Genomic DNA, 17,309 nt, shown 5'->3' on the forward strand with positions numbered 1-17,309 from the left:
TGGCATATTCCATTTTGGTGGGTGAGCTTTGTCTCTCTGCTTTACTGTTGCAAGTGCCTATTACATCTGGTGTTACTGTTCAAAATTAGGTGCACAGGGCATATGAATGCTCTTTGACTGTACAGACTATTCAATAAGGATCTTTGTTAATAATGGGAACCTATAGTGCTTCAGAACAGTATATCAGGGAGGGTGAGAGCCTCACAGAACCTAGCATAGGGGAAGTCTAAAAAGTTGCCTTTGAATTCAGTGTATATATTGCCCTTCAATTTAAATGAATGTCCTCTTGTATTACAAGGAGAAAGAGGAAACAAGAAGGTGAGTATGTACATGTGTGCGCACACATGCATGAGAAAGTGCGTGAAAGGGATGTGAGAGGGCTGAATGTGACCCTCAGTGCATCATCTCAATCCCCTTTTTGTCCACTGTCTCTAAATACAGGTATTTGCATAGCCAGGCTCTGTTCTCCAAGGGTATGTCTACACTACCACCCTAGTTCAAACTAGGGTGGTTAATGTAGGCAACCAAAGTTGCAAATGAAGCCCGGGATTTAAATATCCCGGGCTTCATTTGCATCTTGCCGGGCGCAGCCATTTTTAAAGCCCCGGTAGTTCGGACTCCGTGCCCGCGGCTACACGCGGCACGGAGTAGGTAGTTCGGATTAGGCTCTCTAATCCGAACTACCGGTACACCTCGTTCCATGAGGAGTAACGGTAGTTCGGATTAGAGACCCTAATCCGAACTACCTACTCCGTGCCGCGTGTAGCCGCGGGCACGGAGTCCGAACTACCGGGGCTTTAAAAATGGTGGCGCCCGGCAAGATGCAAATGAAGCCCGGGATATTTAAATCCCGGGCTTCATTTGCAACTTCGGTTGCCTACATTAACCACCCTAGTTCGAACTAGGGTGGTAGTGTAGACATACCCCAATATCTCTAAGGGTTTTAGAAAATATACATCAGGTGCTGCAAAAATCAAGGCAAAAGAAAGGAGCTGATTAAGAGACATAAAATTGCTCTTGAGGTTTTGACTTTGGGCACTTTTGATTCTTCAAATGCAGAATCAGTTCAGGAAACTGATCAAGAAAAAAAAGCTTAGAAATACATAAGAAAATAAGGAACAAGATATGTTTCTTGACAGTTATGTTGCTATATCATAGCACATGGAAAAGAATAACTGCAACTCAAAAGACATACCACAAATTCCAGTATTCCTTTTAAACGGCCTAAATTCATAGATGGCAAAACAAGAAATAACAATGAAAGATGCAATGCTGCAAGTAAAAGGTTTCCAAGGCATAAGAGAAGATTTACAGATGACAATTATGTAAGAACACTGGAAAATGGAGAAAATATTATGACATTCTCATATATTCTGGTAAAGTAGATGCAATGTTTTGTTTTTGTTGCAATTTGGTGTTAAAGGGTTTTTCAATAATAGAATATATCCACAAAACTCTTGAAAGTTAAGAGAAAAGCCATGTTTACATTGAAAATATGGTAAGTGAAGAAAACTGGATGGGGCACTGAAAACTGAATCTGTAATTGACCAGACTTCATAGTCATTGGTCTACATTCAAAAATAACATTTGTAAGCTGTATTTGAAAAAATTGTAGCTGTTGTTCTTCACTTAGTTGAATAGAACCTAGCATTTTGTGGATGTGTAGTAAAACTTAACAAATGAGGAAATGTGTGTTTATATTTTCCTTTATTTCGGTAACTACTCTGATTTATTGCCTATTACTTATGGCCACTTAAAATCTACCTTTTATAGTCAATAAACTTGTTTTACTGTTTATCTTTACCAGTGAATTTGCCTGAAGTGTTTCATAATGGTGCTTTGCTCTGGCTTGCAAAGGTTGGTGTATATCCATGTTCCATTGATGAAGTGCTGAACCAATTAATACAATAGATGGTATATTCCTCAGGTACAGTTCTGGGAGTAGTGGGAGCTGATTGGTGCCTGTGTGTGTGATTTGTGAGTCGCTCTGGGAGCATACATCTGGCTGGCTGTGGGAGGTCCACATGCTGTTGTGCTGAATGATCACAGCACTTGGGGCTTTGGTGTTGGTCACTAGCAAGGCACTGAGAGAGACAGCCCAGGCTGGAGAGAGTTCAGGGGACACAATGGTCTCATAGTCCAAGGCTGCACCCTGGGAATCCTGTCCCAAGATATTTCAGGAGTTATCCAGACATGGTATGACATTTGATAACTGCAAAGTACAGGGATATAATAATGGCGGGACATGATAATGGAGAGGACAGCTTCAAGATATGCAAACTCATTTATTTCATGGAACAAAACAAGGCATTTTTTTTCTTGCAGATGCTAGTCCCAAAATTTACTGATGAATGATGCAGCAAATACCTCACATGGATCAAAAAAAATTTGAGTTCTTCAATAAATGTCACAATGTTTGCAACTTCAATGGTTATGTGGACAGTTCTGAAATACTATGTGAAAATCTCTGACACAAGGTAGGAAAGCAAAATTGGAAATATCAAAGCTCTTTGGTTTCAGAGACAGAATATGCAATCAGCACTGTAGAAATTAAGAGAAATTACAAAAGATATTGGGATATATGCAGAAACTGGATCATTGGTGAATGAACTCTCCTCCTTTTGGTTCACCATCTCTCTTGTAGGTTGGCACGATTTACTGCTTGAAATTAATACTGTAAGCAAAAAAATTGCAGACTTCATGGTTGGTCTTGATGATGTCAGCAAATTAATTGAATCTACTCAAACATACAAAATTACTATGACAATGAATTTAAGTAGCACTGTTAATTGTTAAACAAACAGAAAAAATGTAAACTTGCGGAACTAGCTGAAACATGAGTCTGCAGAAAGAAGAAATTGTTCAGTTATGAAAATGATCAAGTCATTGGCCATGCAGAAGAGAGGTTTTTCAATTATTTGCCCATACTAATTCCATTGGAGGAGTTCTTGGCAATTCACTGTGACTTGATTGTGAAGCATTTTGCAGATAAGATTGCTTGCATCTGGTCTGATTTGGACTCTGGCTATCATTTACCTGGGGCTACGGTATGTGTCGAGTGCATCTCCTAGTCGGTTTTTTTTATCAGTTTTATCTTTTGCAGACCGAGGATAAAGACAAGGTGCTTGGAGGAGTGCAACTAACCACGTGCTCACTCTACTCCTGCCCTTCATGGCTTATTAAATCAAGCTGGGAAGGGATGACTAGTTGGGTCCACAGGGATTATTTATGCTTCTTTTAGAACTGGGATGGTTCCCGCTGCCTTTAAAGAGACCATGATAAAACCGTTCCTTAAGAAGTCTTTTCTGGACCCACGTGATTTGAATGACTATCGCCAAGTCGCTAATTTTCCCTTTCTCAGCAAGGTACTCGAGTGGGCGGTGGTATTGCAACTCCAAGCTTTCTTGGAAGTCACGGATTATCTGGAACCATTTCACTCTGGCATCAGGCCTGGTTTTGGAACGGAAACTGCCTGGCCTGCCCTAGTAGACAACCTACGCCGGGAGATAGACAAGGGGAGTGTGTCCCTGTTGATTCTCTTGGACCTCTCGGTGGCTTTCGATACAATTGACCATGGTATCCTTCTGGTGCACCAGGCGGAGTTGGGTATCTTAGATACTGTTTTGCGGTGATACCAGTCTTATCTGTCGAGATGCTTTCAGAAGGTGGAGCTAGGGGGCTGCTGCTTGACCCCACAGCAATTGTGTTACAGGGTCCCACAAGGTTCCATCTTGTTCCCTGGGCTGCTTAACACCCCTCCTGCTTCTCTTGCAGAGGATCTCCAAATTTCTTGCTATGACAATGAAGATATCACTTTCCAGTGCTACATCTTTCATTACAGTAAATGTCATAAAAAATAAAAGACTCTTTCTCATACTTACTTGTAAGAGAAAAAATAACTATTGATCATGATGATAATTTGATGTTCCTTCTTGCAAGAGATTCAGAAAGGAAAGCAGAAAACATATCCTGGTTTTTCAAGCAGAGGACTAAGCATTCTAAATTGTATAAATTCTATCAACTAATAGTGTCAGATAGAAGTAAAGAGTTAAAAGAAATCTTGGCAAGCCAAATCCAGAGGAGTTATGCCTTGCTCAGAGTTGCAAATACAACATCAGCATTAAGTCCTCTATCAACAGGATCAAACTATTGTTGTGGATAGTAGAGGCATTAGCTTTTAAATTATTTCACAGAGGACATCTAAAGAAAACAAATCAATATATTAATTTCCCTAAGGAGTTGAAGCCAGATAGGAAGCACAGCATTAATTTTATAACTAACGGTTGCTATTGCTGTTATTTGGTAGAGGAAAATTGATAAGAGATTACAAAACAAGTGGCAAATAAAATTAATTATTTTCAGTTAATTTACTGATTATGAAAGTTGCTGGAGTACTCTTCCTTTTCAGAGGTGCTGAACACCTAGTTTCCCATTGGAAGTTGTGAGTGTTCAGTACCTAAGAAAATCAACCTATTTCTAGGAAGCCTTTGAAAACTGATCATTGACTACAACCATTAGTATCTGCCCCCCAACACACAGCTACAACCTCCCACACTTTCTGGGCTCCACCTCCACCTTGAACAATGAACATGAAAGCCCTCACCTTCCTAAGCCCCTCTGGCAGGTTGTACCCTGGTATAAACAAACCATCAGCTGTCAAAACCTTCCCAACCAAATTATCCTGGGATTTCTCCCAGTGAAAAACAGCTTTAAACTGGATCATGGTCAAAAACAATAATTAGCATGTACATAGGGTTTTTCACTTACTAATGGTTGATCTAACTTTGAAAGATTTGCCACCTCCCTACATGAGCGTCTCTTGTGACAGTCACCAATCTGTTTTATTGTCCCCAGTGTCTGGAAATGGATAGTCTCCAGTTGCTATCTCCAGGTTTGGCCTCACAGGACACACTCCTGGGGCACAGGCTTCTCAAAGGGTATCCCTCCTGGGGATATGGAACCCCATAGTCTAGCTGCCCTTCACACCAAGACCAGTAATGAACTTCCCAACCTTTCCCAGCAGCTAATGCATGCTGTTCCTCTGGATGACAGTTTAACTCTTCAGGGACTATGCAACAGTAAAAGCAAGGAACACAAGCTTTTCAAGGGAACTCCTTGAACATACACAGTTCCCCACAGACAATACAAAACAGTTAACAGACCCATGGAAAACAATAAAAACTACAAGGCAATTCCTTGGTAGCCCTATTTCCGTCTCCCAGACATAATCTGCTTTTTACCACATAATGGAAGTTTTAATCCACATGAAGTTCATAACCATAAACAGTGCTCATACAATCAAACAAAATTAATACATTCACATAGACGTATTCCCTAATCTGTCACAAGCCTCACAATCATCAAGTAGAATAGGATATTGTTAATCATAGAATTTTAGGACTGGAAGGGACCTTGAGAGACCATCAAGTCCAGTCCCCTGCACTCATGGCAAGACCAAACACCATCTAGGCCATCTCTGACAGGTGTTTGTCTAATCTCCTCTTAAAAATCTTCTATGATGGAGATTCCACAACTTCCCTAGGCAATTTATTCCAGTGCTTAACCTGACAGGAAATTTTTCCTAATGTGCAACCTAAACCTAATTGAATACTTTCATGTTTTGTAGATGTTTAATCATTTTTGTTGCTCTTCTCTGAACCTTCTCCAATTTGTCCACATCTTTCCTGAAATGTGGAACCCAGAATTGGACACAGTACTCCAGCTGAGGACTAATCATCTCAAAGTAGAGTGAAAAAATTACTTCTTGTATTTTGCTTACAACACTCCTGTTAATACATCCTCACATGATGTTTGCATTTTTTTTGCAATAGTGTCACACTGTTGACTCATATTTAGCTTGTGGTCCACTTTTTAGCTTTGTGACCCCTAGATTCTTTTCTGCAGTACTCCTTCCTAGAGTAGGGGTGAGCAATAATTTTTGGAAGGGGAGCCATTTCGCAAATTTCGGAAGTGGCCACTGGCCTCAGGTGGAAGGGGTGGGGCCTCAGAAAGAAAGGGCAGGGCCTCAGGCGGAAGGGGTGTGGTTGAGAGCTACCTTACCATAAGCCTTGCTTAGCCTGGGATCTCTGCCCCCTGATTTCTGTCCAATGGAAGGGACCTGGAGCAGAAGGGAGGGTACCAGGGACTAGCTTCCTCCCAGAGTTGTCTGGGGTGGAGGCTTAGATTTCATATAACAGGGCTCTCAGCTTCTGGCCCCCACTGCTAACCTGTTGACTGGCAGCTGCCTGGCAGGCATAAGCCTTTGAATAGAAGCAGTTGAAAGGGCTTGTGCCTCCAGGCAGCTCCCAGGCAATGGGCCAGTGGGGCAAAGCCATGAGCTCTTTTCAATTGCTTCTGTTTAAAGGGCTTGTGCCTGCTGGGTGGCTGACAAGCAATGCAGCCACCCAGCAGGTGAGCCCTTTAAATAGCAGTTGATAAGGCTCACGTCTCTGGCTCCCGAGAAACACACTAGAGGCACAGGGAGCTGCAAGCCCTGATAAGTGTTTCTACTTAAAGGGCTGGTGCCTTCCTTGTGCCTGTCAGGCAACACGTTGCTTAGCAGCCGAAGGGAACACGAGAGCCCTTTAAATAGAAACTGCTGAAAGGGCTCACAGCTCCCTGTGCCTCTAATGCATTCCCCGCATCTGTCAGGTAGCGTTGCCTAGCAGCCGCGAGGAACACCAAAGTCCTTTAAATAGAAACAGCTGAAAGGAATCATGCATTTCTGGCAATACACTAGTACACTAGTGCACTGCTAGGGAGCCAGAGATGGGAGCCAGCAGCTGCTAGGCAAGGCATGGGGAAGATGCGAGCCCTTTAAATAGAAGCAGTTAGAAGGGCTCACGCTCCTCTCCCACTCTGAGGCAATGTGCTGCGGGGCGGGGCCTGAAACTGCCTCACGGGCCGGATCAAAGCCCTAGGTGGGCCAGATCCGGCCAGCTGAGAGGCTTTTGCCCTCCTCTGTCCTAGGCAGTCACTTTCCATTTTGTATGAAGCTGGCTGTTCCTTCCTAAGTGGAGTACTTTGTATTTGTCCTAGTTTAGTTTCATCCTATTTACCTCAGACTATTTCTCCAGTTTGTCCAGATTATTCTGAATTATAATCCTGTCCTCCAAAACACTTGTATCTTATTTCGAGTTTAGGGTGCTGTGTAGACGTACATGTTTGAATACTTCAGCAGCAGATTTTCCCACCCTTTGCTAAGAGGCCTCAAAAGAACTTCTATGTCCTCCAGAATGTGAAAAGATAGAAAAAGCATTTGTAACAAAGTCACCGACTGCCCTCCTCCAACTCAAAGATTTCTGCAATTTTAATAAAATAAATTAAAAAATTGAATTTTTAACTTACCATTGTCTTTGAACTTCTTTCACAGTGATTAACCAAGCTGTGTTCTGGGAGAATCTGTGAACAATATATTGACATTCATTTTTTAAATGTAACATTTTATTTCCTTGAAATTCCATGATAATTATTTCTGTGCTCCACCACTGAGCTATTTCAGACAGTAACCTATGCCCCTCAACCTCCAGTGGCCACAGCACCTCTACAGTTCACCTTCAATATACAAGCCTGGTTCAATGTACCTTCACGGACTGTTCCAAGAGGAGGCATTTCCATGATGAAATAATGGTTGTAGTACTTGATAGGGCCAACAAGCAGGTCCAGTACCAGAAACAGAGGGACTTATTCCTCGAGGAAAGGCATGATGAGAGGCAGGAGGAAAGACTAAGGCTCACTGAACAGTTTGTAGATAGGGTTGCAATTCAGCATCAGGTACCTGCTACTCGGGATTTGGTCAGAATTCATAAGGGGGCATCAAAAGAAAGCTGTATTAGCTTCCACATGGCTTAGCCTGCTTTGGCTGTATGCAAACGCACAGATGTCCAAAGCCTCCTGACTCCAAGCCCGTGGCACATTTTTGGACAGAAATTCACACCCCAATCACATATGGGAGAAATGATTTTGTCACCTGTAGAGTGCATGGGCTACCTCTGACTGAAATAGACTAGATTTGTAAATGGATCACACTCACACATGCACAAAGAGTTCACTGTTTTCAGGCAGCTCTATAAACTGTAGTAACAGAACGGTAAGCTTAAAGGCATAGCAGCATAAGGTTATTTTTAAGAAATCAGAATGGCCCTAGCAAAACAGCTGCGTCTTTCCAGTAAAAATGCACTTTTAAAGCTGTTTTTCACTGTTTTGAACTCCACATGATGAGGGGAGGGGGGAAGGACAAGGTGCTGCAGTTAACTCTGCCATTAGTGAAAACACGCTGCTAGCTGGGGCTTCTGGTAAAATTAGCATTGGTTCATAGAATGGCAATTCCAGCCATTGCTGTGTTAATAACCATTAAAATGGAACCAGAAACTTACCAGGTTCAGGGGCAGCTTCTGTCCCATCCATGTCTCCTGCAGGCTCCACTGCAATGGACAAGGCAGGGAGGGGTCAAATTTCTCCTCTGAGTACAGCCCAAGAGTTTGCTGCTGATCCTCCTGTTCCAAAGCCTGCTCTGGGCCTGGTTTCAGATGCAGATTTACTTCATAGTCCTCACTTGATGCCTGCTGTTGGCTCTCATCCACCACTAGAAGGAATTTTGGGGGCCTTCAGGGAACCATCCTGGCTGACCAAACCAGCAGACACAATGGCTGGCTCTGGGTAGTGCAGAGTCAAACTCCCCCATACAACAGGCATGGGGTTGGTGAGTTACCCAGTATTCTGATCCCCGATTTTCCAGCACTCACACTTCTGCTACTTAACCTGTTCTTTGCACTGGTAAATTTGCAAAGTAGTGAACTTTTTAGCTTTCTGCTGGTATGTGTGGTCATTCCTAGAATCTTTTACTAAAGTCCAGTTTTGTTGTCCTTACACCAGAGATTCACCAAAATTTGGCTGTGCTCCCATGTCCAGGAAGTCACCTGCTTTGCAAAAGTCTTCTTCTGTTGAGTCTCCATTGCAAACAGAAGGCTCTCTGATCAAGTGTTTGCAGCACAGCATTTAGAAGGAAAACAGAAGGATTAACACTGATTCACTGAGCTGCTGCTGAATGCCAACGAGGATGGCTTCCATTTTCAGCTGTGTTTATTAGTAACTCTTGGGATAAAGAAGACAAATGAAGTTGGCCTATGGGGTGCTTTTGGCAGACACCTAAGACCCAAGTTAAGAGGATCTGTGTCTATATTACAAAGCAACAGAACTCAAACCCTGGGTACAAGCTTAACACAGGTTCGGACACTCCACCCCTTCAAAGTTCTAGGATCCTATGCCTGAGTCCAGGTCTGAGAGATTTGTGTGTAGATGGAAAAGGGGTTTTGGCTCAAGCCTGAGTCTGATATTACATTGCAGTGTAGACATCTTTTAGTCTGCAGGACCAGGAAAACTCTATAGAATTTAAAGTGATAGCTTATACTTTTAAATTTTCAATAACATTGGAAGCCTCACCTAGTGGCATCTCCCATAATAGGTGGCAAATTTGAAACTGAAGAAAGGAAATAATATTTCATACCACATGAAGGCAGACTCTGGAACTAATTGCCACAGGGTGTTGTTGAAACTGAGAATTTAGCAAGATTCAAAGAAGCATTCAGCAATTATATGGATAATCAGAATATCCTACTATTAAGGTTTCTAACTTTCTAACAGCAGAAAATTGAACACCCTTGTCCTGTACCTGCCCTTTCCTTGTGGCCCCGTCCCTGATCATTCCATACCAATCCCTCCCCCACTCTCACTCATTCATTTTCTCCAGACTGAGGCAAGAGGTTGGGATGCAGAGGGGTGGGTGAGTGCTCTGACTAAAGTGCAGGCTCTCAGGTGGGGTTGAGATTAAGGGTTTGGGGTGCAGGAGGGTCCTCAAGGCTAGAAGTGGGGGTCCGGGAGAGAGTTGGGGTGCACAAGGGGTCTTGGGGCTGGGGTGCAGGCTCCATTGGCACTTACCTCTGGTTGCTCACAGAAGCAGCTGGCATGTTCTCCCAACTCCAAGATTTAGTTATGGCCAGGGGGCTCTGTGCATTATTCTCACCACTGGCATCCTCCTCCACAGCTACTATTGACTGCAGTTTTAATGGCCTGGTAGCAGTGCTGACTGGAGCCATCAGGGTCCCTTTTTGACTGGGTGTTCTGGCTGAAAACTGGACACCTGGCAACCTGACCAGCCATCATTGTTAATTATAACAAAAGAATATGAAAGTTACATATAAATCACATGCAACAAAGTTTAAACCAATTTCTGTTAGGGAATAGAATGATGAGACCTTTACTGGAAACAAATTAATTAATATCTGCCTACTGCAAGGTTTTGTGCACCTTCCTCTGGTGCATCTGGTACTGGTCACAGATGGAGACGGGTTGCTGAACTAGGGACTTGAATCTGATCCAGTTTGGTAGTTCCTGTAATTATGTTCCTGTTAATGAACATTTTCTTTCAAATCTGGATTTCATTTATTTTTCTTTACTATAAAGCTCAGTTTCCTTGCTAGAAAAATTAGAAAATCCCTCTCATATTCAGTGAGTCAAATTCAATAATGTGTCAGCAATGCATTTGAGTCACTGTTCTTATTGTTGCTCACTATTTTTTATAATCAGCATGGGAAGCTAGCATCCAGGTGGTAAAATATTGTAAGGCAGAAGTGAGACCCAGAGGGGCTGGAATAGCTACTTCAGGGCCTAGCATCAGGTTGAGAAGCAGGGATCAGGTCCCAGAGGGACTAGCAAGGTCCTGGAGTAGATAGGAACACCCGGGACCCTCCTTCTCAGTCTGCAATGGGCTTGCTCACACATATACACACTCTGCTGTCAAGTCTTCGTAAGTCCACTCACACCCCTTTCTATACCTCTGCCTCCACATTCACAGGGAGATTCCACTTCACTCCCTGTCCCCATTTATCTATTTCTTCTCTTTGCCATGGTACCCTTTTCTTATTCATTTAAATGTAAAAGCATATGCTGGCCTGAATTACTGTTCACTATTGCCTTTCAGCAATCATGAAATACAGTCTCATGTGGATATTTTGGGATTTATATATAGATTCATGACCCTTTAATGCCATATTTGTCTTGCAAATTGCTTATAACTGTGCATGCAAAAAATGTGTAAACAAATAAAAATAAAAATAATCTAAATATTTGCCGAAATGATGTGCAGTTTGAAAGTATTTTTTTAAATCATTCACAATTTAAAAGTTACAACTAACTTTTTAAAATGTTACACATGAGTGCTGAACAAAATTATGTTTTCTAAATAACGAAAAAGAATAATTATACAACAGGCAATTCAATTTTATTAAAACATATAATTGTGTATGGCTGGTCATCCTTGATAATTTATAATGGGCAAAATTGGGATTTGCTATAATATAAATTATCATTAAGAAGAGAATAATATTTGGAGAATAAAATTTCCCATTATGTATAAATGGGGGAAAAAGCCCTAGGAGTTTAACCAGTTTATGCCCCTGCCAAAACCTGAAGTCACTCAACTTTTAACTCAGGGCTTGTCCATACAAGGACTATCACTATAGCTCCAATGGTACAACCCTCTCTCCTAATGTACACACAGTTATAGGATTATGCAAATGCTTTAAACAAGTATATAAGAAGAGGAATGACTCTACAGATAAAAGCCATTTTTATACCTGTACAACTGTATTCACAATAAGACTTTTACTGGTATAATTATCTTGGTTAAAAAAAAATCACATGGCTAAATAAAATAGCGACACTTTTAAACACAAATTAGGTCACCCTGTTTCAACAAGATGCTTTTGCATCTCTGTTTCTGAATTTATGTTGTTCCAACTGTCCTCTGTTTTCAGAGCCTGCGACAAATCCCCACCCTTTTCATAGATGCCTACCTGCAATAAAGGGGAGAAAGGGAAAAATAAATGAACAATATAAAATCAAAGTTAAGCAGCACCAAACTATGGAACATCAAAAGAAGCATCCGTTTTAATGATTTTTCTAATATAGTATTTTGAGTTCAGAACTGCTGAAGTGGGGTACACTAACAATGAAATAAATAGGGTTGGATGAGGATTATGGTTGGAGAGCTCTTTTAGAAAATGCTATTGGAATGGAAAAGGACTACAGAATTTTACCAATTAAGATTATAATCCTGTAAAATGCTGAGCACCCACAACTCTGATTTTATGGTTGGAATAGACCTCATCTTCAGCCCAGCTTTACAGATATACTAAGGGAATTTGTATATACAATACTATGACCCTAAAGGAAACAGTGCTAACAAAATTAACAAAAGAGGAAGAACAAAACAAGACAATGATGAGAAACTGCCCCTTCTTGCGCAAGAAAAACCCTCTTGTGCTATGCCGTTCTTCCTGTCAAGTAATAGGTGTAACGGCATTGCGCAAGAGGGTTTTTCTTGCACAAGAAGGGGCAGTGTAGACGCTCCTTCTTGCGCAAGAGCCTCTTCTGAAAAAAATGGTGGCTCATTAGGTATGTAAATGAGGCTCGGCAATATTCCACGCTTAGCCTTATTTGCATATTACTCGCGCAAGAAGCCGCGAGTGTAGACATAGCCTTAGAGTGCAGCTAAGATGGTGTGGTCGTGTGGTCCATATGGAGCATCTTCTACAGAGAATTGTAGCCTGGAACTTGTTTTAGGGGCAGACCAAGAAAATGTTACAAAGACATTCTCAAAGCCAACCTCTTGCAACCTGAACAGATGGGAGGTCTTAGCCCATGACAAGATCGGGTATGAGAGTTGTCAGGAGCTCACAGACCACTGAGATCAAGGAGAGACATGCGAGTTATAAAGATGAAAGCAGCACACATTAATTAATAATTGTTTTCATTTTCAGCACTTATGGATCAAGCTGCAGGTCTGAAATCAGTCTTTGGCCTCCATCAATCGTCGTCATATGGGATGCAATGGAAGAAATGGGTTTATTCATTTAAAAAATCCCATCAAATTATGCTGTATGTAGGCAGGGAAGATGCTCTCCTCTAATCCCCAATGACTGCAAAACCAGAAATTCATTATAGGGAAAGGGGATAATAATAATAGTTTCCATTTATACAGTACCCTTCATTCTGGAAGATCCCTAAATATTTTGCAAACTTAAATGGTGTACAGAAATTTCGATAGCAAAATGACACCACCAAAAAGCAGCTAGTTCTTGGGTGAAAGGTGACACCTGTTTAACAGCACACAAGAACATTATATAACAGTTTAGGAAAGAAAGAAAAAATACTCTATTAAAATTAAATGCCAGTGGAATTTTGATACCTAAGTTGGAATTTGGTTAGCACACCTGGTTTAACACCCTTCCTCCTACAAAAAATGCCAAGTCATCCTTAATTTCCAGAGTTTTGCAATTTATGAGAAAGTCAGCATCTCCAAAAGCAAAGTATTCTCATCATCATCTGGAAGCAACTGACTCAGTGCAGAGATAGGAGGCAAGAATAATACTTAATGAATTATACAACTTTCAACAACTTCTGCTGTAGCTGATTCTCAAAAGACTAATACCGAAGGATTGATTCATCCTAGTCACTACTGGTTTGTGGGAGCTGGTAGCATCACAGCCATTCATTTCCTGCCTGAAGCAGATGTAATTCAACTTCAGCCATGATTTTTTTTCCCCAAAAAAGTTTTCTGAAGCTGCAGAAAATGAGTTTTAAACTGTGCAGTTTTCAGAGAAGCTGTAATGTGTATAGTGATGTCAACAACTCTAATGACAGACACCATCAGCAACAGAGAAGAAAGACACCATTCTATAAATGGAATCTCGTGTGAAAAAAGAAATGAGAGTAAATGAGGCCCTCATCATACAACAGAGCATTTAGAATGTGTTTTATGTTTAAATGTCAAGTAGGAAATCTTGGAGAATATCAAAAAGGAAAGCCCTTCTCTACATGGGGATTCTAGCTGAATTTATACCAGTTTTTTGATTGAATAAATTACCGTAAAATCACGAGTATAATGCACACCTATGCATAATGCGCACCTACCTTTTAAATGTCAGAATCCCGGAATAAACTGAACTCTTATCTATAATGTGCACCCCAACTTTGCCATATTTTGTCTTGCCTTTTTGTATTGCTGGGTCATCACGCGTGAGCGCACGAGTACATAGTGCGCGGCGTTTCCATGCTCTCTTTGGGATGCCATGAGTTGTCGGTGATCTTACATGACTGCTGAAAAACGTAAAGTTGTTAGCTAGGCTGAGGCTTATGGCAACAGAGCTGCCAGCCGTGAATTTGATGACATAGCAGAGTCTAACATTCGGTTTTGGAGACAGCAGAAAGAGCGCCTGCAAGCGCTGCCTCGGATGAAGATGGTTGAGTGAGGTAAAAGCGCTGCATATCCTGAGTTGGAGGCCAATCTGGTTGAATGGATTGCTGAAACATGCGCTAACACAGCCGGGTTTAAAGCTTTGTATGGCTGGGGCGATCGGTTCATGAATCGCCATGGCCTATCGGTTCGACACCGAACAACAATCGCACAGAAGCTACCCATGGCCTCAGACACCAAGTTATTACAGTTCCAAAAGTTTATCATAAAACTATACAAGCAGCACTGCTATGACCTTTCATTAATTGGTAACACAGATCAGACACCATTAAATTGTGATAATCCCTAGGACAGAACGCTTGAAATGAAAGGTGCTAAGACAGTCTCCATTGCAACCACAGGCCACGAAAAGTCTAGGTTTACTGTAATGGTTGCTTGCATGGCCGACGGAACGAAACTGCCTACTTATATTGTGTTCAAGAGCAAGACAATGCCAAAGAATGTTATATTCCCGAACACTGTTCACGTGTGTGTTCACTCTAAAGTCTGGATTGATGAAGCTTTAATGATTGATTGACTACAGACGGTTTGGGCGAAGCGGCCAGGTGGACTTATGAGAAAGCGGTCTCTAATAGTTTTGGATGCTTTTCGGTGTCATCCGTCAAGAAAAGGCTTCAGCAGGACAAAACAGACTTGGCAATTATTCCTGGTGGAATGATCAAAAAGTTGCAGCCGCTTGACGTGACAGTTAACAAGCCAATGAAAGATGTACTACGCAGGAAATGGAACACCTGGTTGTTGGAAGGTGAACATACATTTACTGCAGGTGGAAATATGAGAACATCGACGCTGCACGATGTTACCCAGGGGATAGCGGATATCTGGCTTGAACTTGATCCCGCTATCATAAGGAAGAGGTTTCTGAAATGCAGCATCTCTAATGCCTTGGATGGCAGGGCAGATGATGACCTGTGGATGGATCCAAGTGACGATGAATTGGCCGAGGGTGAATTACCGGTATGCGAAGATGACAATGATTTGTATTACCTGAATGAAGATGTCAAGGGCTATACCTCAGAAGATATTGCTCGTCTGTTTGAGGAAGATTCTAACAAAAGCAAATTTGAGGGCTTCGAAGATGAGTAGAAGATCAATTAACATATTTGCTTGTTTGCACTGCAGTGTTGATTTCATTTGTTTAACTTACCTTTTTGGAACTGTGTATATAATTGCTTGTTGATGCTAATAAAAAACAACTTAACCTCTGGTGTCCAGTGATTAATTAACTGCCGCGGAACTGCCAAATGAAAACTTTTAAAAAAACTCCTATGGATAATTGCACTCCAACTTTGATGCTAAAAAAAAAAACGGGAAAAAAGTGTGCATTATACTCACGATTTTACGGTATACAGTTGAGAAAAAAATATGGGGAACTACATAAAAGCATATTCCTTCTATAACCCCGCAAACTCCACCTCTGTTCTTAATCCCCACCTTTATATAGCATCAAGAGCTGTATTTGCATAATACTATTTTCTATTAGGAAAATACCATTTTGTGGTAAATTAAATGTGAGACAATTCACATGACTGGCTTGTTTAACTTATCTGAAAAGCTTCTTGCCAGGCAAATAAGTGAATGAATCCTACACTGCCAAAAGGAAATTGTTAATATAATTTATAGCTACCCTGGGTCACTTTAAAGTTATACACAGCATTTATTTTAAATGCTTCTGTTTTTAAAGAGAGAAAACATGTAAAACTGCTTACTAGAAATACATTTCTTTTTAAAGAATATTGTCCACTGAAAATACATCCATCTGCTTTTGTATACACACCCGTCATTTCAATATTCAACCCATCTTTTTGTACAGACATTATAAAATGGCTCAGAATTTAAATAAAGGATGTACAGTGCTTGTTCATGCTTCTGTTAAAAGTCCATGATTGTTTTGGTATTCATTTAATTGGGAGAAGGAGCCTTAAATTCCCTATCTTACACTGCCTTATGATTCAAATTTTATCCTTAGCTGTCTTATGGCTGTTGCTCTATTCCTTATTTGACATGCTATTTTATACATAAAGCACTTAGGGCACTATACAAATAATAATACAGTGGGCAGCATTAAGAAAAGCATATACTGCCACAACATTTGCTGTCTTCCATATACAGGCAGTCCCCGACTTACGCGGATCCGACTTATGTCGGATCCGCACTTACGAACGGGGCTTTTCTCGCCCCGGAGCTCACGGGCGGCACGTCACTGCCCGTGTCCTCCGGGGCGAGAAAAGCTTCTCCCGGTCTCCCTGGTATGCTGGGGGGGTCCAGCAAAGCCACTGGACCCCCCCAGCAGACCAGGGACACACGAGCAAAGCCGCCGCCTGAGCGGCTTTGGTCGTTTGCCCGGGAGCAAAGCCGCCCAGGCGGCGGGACCCCCACCGCCTGGGCGGCTTTGCTCCTGTCCCCCTCGTCTGCTGGGGGGGGGGGTCCAGCGGCTTTGCTGGACCCCCCAGCAGACCAGGGGGACAGGAGCAAAGCCGCGGAGCACGCCCGCAGCGGGACAGCCCGGGTGTGCCTGGGCTGTCCCGCTGCGGGCGTGCTCCGCGGCTTTGCTCTCAGTCTCCCTGCAGACCAGTCCCTATCTTGTACGTAACCCGGGGACTGCCTGTACTTGGAATAGGAAATTCTATAGATTTGGCTACCACGGGGGGAGTGTGTGTGTGTGGGGGGGCTACGTGCGCAAACGCACAAATGTAAATTTATTAACTGCATCACACTACAAGTAGACCCATATTGTACAGATAAAGGCATAATAAATCTAAATAAGTTCTATGAGTTAGTGTACTTATATTTAATTTATTATCTGTAAAATAACCATAGTTAATATAGAGATAATTAGAATTACATGGATTCAATTAAACGTTTCACACAAAAATTGACATTTTAAATAAATTATTCTGATGAATTATTTTTGCTGATTAGTTTGAAAGAATTCAACTGTTAAGTCTTTCTGAAATGAAATTATTCTTTCTTCAGTACAATACCAACTGATTAT

General features: G+C 41.7%; 1 long non-coding RNA gene across 1 annotated transcript; it reads right to left on the minus strand.

Annotated features, from left to right (window-relative positions):
* Positions 1-2,280: 2,280 nt before the first annotated feature.
* Positions 2,281-16,608, minus strand: LOC112546630 (uncharacterized). Its single transcript, XR_012904314.1, has 3 exons — positions 8,376-16,608; positions 7,348-7,401; positions 2,281-3,793 (listed from the first exon to the last, which is right to left on the minus strand). It is a non-coding gene; the product is annotated as an uncharacterized LOC112546630 (long non-coding RNA).
* Positions 16,609-17,309: the final 701 nt, after the last annotated feature.

This window comes from Pelodiscus sinensis, chromosome 5, assembly GCF_049634645.1.
Source record: "Pelodiscus sinensis isolate JC-2024 chromosome 5, ASM4963464v1, whole genome shotgun sequence".
In the NCBI taxonomy this organism is placed as follows: Eukaryota; Metazoa; Chordata; order Testudines; family Trionychidae; genus Pelodiscus; species Pelodiscus sinensis.